The sequence below is a fragment of the Amblyraja radiata genome, chromosome 9, assembly GCF_010909765.2.
Source record: "Amblyraja radiata isolate CabotCenter1 chromosome 9, sAmbRad1.1.pri, whole genome shotgun sequence".
Taxonomy (NCBI): Eukaryota; Metazoa; Chordata; class Chondrichthyes; order Rajiformes; family Rajidae; genus Amblyraja; species Amblyraja radiata.
The window spans coordinates 56,790,792-56,793,325 of NC_045964.1; positions in this window are offsets into that span (position 1 = coordinate 56,790,792).

Consider the following 2,534-nt stretch of genomic DNA (forward strand, 5'->3'; position numbering starts at 1 on the left):
GGATGTAAGATATTGCAGGACAGGGACCTTGAGGTGCTGAGGGCTCCGTATCTGTGGCTATACAGGTAGACAGGGTGGTTAATGGACAATAGACAATAGACAATAGACTTGGGGCAAAGTTTCAAGGAGATCAAGGAGACGAGGAAACACTTTTTCTCACACAGAGAGTGGTGAGTCTGTGGAATTCTCTGCCTCAGAGGGCGGTGGAGGCCGGTTCTCTGGATGCTTTCAAGAGAGAGCTAGATAGGGCTCGTAAAGATAGCGGAGTCAGGGGATATGGGGAGAAGGCAGGAACGGGGTACTGATTGGGGATGATCAGCCATGATCACGTTGAATGGCGGTGCTGGCTCGAAGGGCCGAATGGCCTACTCCTGCACCTATTGTCTATTGTCTATAAGTTTGTTTTGTACACATAGGGTGGAACGCACTACCGGGGGTAGTGGTGGAGGCAGATACGATAGTGGTGTTTAAGAGGTTTTTGGATAGGCGCATGGATATGCAGAGAATGGAGGGATATGGATCACGTGCAGGCAGATAATAGTTGGTCTTGGCATCGTGTTCAGCACAGACATTGTGGGCCGAAGGGCCTGTTCCTGTGCTGTACTGTTCTATGTTCTAAGTTTCCCAAATGAAAGACTATACCAGAGTGACACACAACCTATAGGGTCCTTCTACACCATAGGAGTTCCTCACTGTAGGCACCATGTCCCTACACTCCTCTAGGTGGCGCAGCGGTAGATTTGCTGCCTCACAGCGCCATGGACCCGGGTTCGATCCCGACTACGGGCGCTGTCTGTACGGAGTTTGAACGTTCGCCCCGTGACCGGCGTGGGTTTTTTCTCCAGGCGCTCCGGTTTCCTCCCACACCCCAAAGATGTACAGGTTTGTAGTCTGAAGAAGGGTTTCGGCCCGAAACGTCGCCTATTTCTTTCGCTCCATAGATGCTGCTGCACCCGCTGAGTTTCCCCAGCAATTGTGTGTACCCAGGTTTGTAGCTTAATCGGCTTGGTATGATTGTAAATTGTCCCGAGTGTGTGTAGGATAGTGTTAGTGTGCGGGGGTTCGCTGGTCGGCGCAGACTCGGTGGGCCGAAGGGCCTGTTTTCGTGCCGTATCTCTAAACTAAACTAATATCTAAACTAAACTAAAGTCGCCTGGACTTGAAGTGGTGTTATGGAACAGATCGCACAATGATCTTACCGGTCGAGATAGCAGGTCTCTGTGGATTGTCACCTTGTCGTGGTGGAGAAGCTTGTGTGGTCCTGAGATCCTGAGAGCGATGCCGTCTGGAGCTATGCTCCTGGTAGGGCCACCCATGGCGGTAAGGTCGAGGAGGAGGTCCCTGACGAAGAGCAATCCAACCAAGACCTCAACGGTGGAACAGGCGGAGGAGGACGATGGCTGACCTTAGTGGAGCGTCACAACGGCTGGGAAGGCGGATGAAGGCTGCAGCAGAAAAGGGTCTCCGGTCGTCTTGGACTGCATGCCACTGGATCCTGACCCAGATCTGTCAAGGACCGTGGCGTGGCTGTCTGTGCACCAGTCTCCCCACGTTAAACAAAGTCACGCACAGGCGTCCTCCAACCCTGGAGACACCCATGGGCAGCCATGACCGAAGGGGGGCCTAAGAGATAGCAGGTGTGGGGCCGAATGGAATTTATTTCATTTGCTTTTGTGAACGTGCGAATTTCCCAGCTAACTATCTGCATTCACATATTTTCCCCTTATCGTGTATCTGTAAGGGGAGCTTGTAATCATGTAGTCTTTCCGCTGACTGGATAGCACGCAACAAACACTGTACATCGGTACACGTGACAATGAACTAAACTGAAACGGAACTAAACTTGTTCCACATTCCCACCATGCATATTATAACGTGATTACTGCCAGATTCGTTGCGTAAACCGATATGATTCTGACAAATCTAGGATAATCAGACAAGGTCCTTCACAAGGTGGATCATTGTGTCACACATCGCTGTGCGTGGGCAGATGCTTGTGAGCCCACATCAACATCAACACTCCTCAGCTAGTTCCTGGCTAAATCCACACAATAATGAAGGGAGAAAGTCTCATGTTTATCATCGAACACATAGAAACATAGGAACATAGACAATAGGTGCAGGAATAGGCCATTCGGCCCTTCGAGCCTGCACCGCCATTCAATATGATCATGGCTGATCATCCAACTCTGTATCCTGTACCTGCCTTCTCTCCATACCCCCTGATCCCTTTAGCCACAAGGGCCACATCCAACTCCCTCTTAAATATAGCCAATGAAGAGGCCTCAACTACTTTCTGTAGCAGAGAATTCCATAGATTCACCACTCTGTGTGAAAATATCTTTTCTCATCTCGGTCCTAAAATACTTCCCCCTTAACACAGAACAGTCCAGCACAGGAACAGGCCCTTCAGCCCGCAATGTCCGTGAGGAACACGATGCCAAGTTAAACTAATCTCCTCTGCCTGCACGTGATCCATATCCCACCATTCCCAGCATATCCAAGCCTCTTAAACACCACTATCATATCTGCCT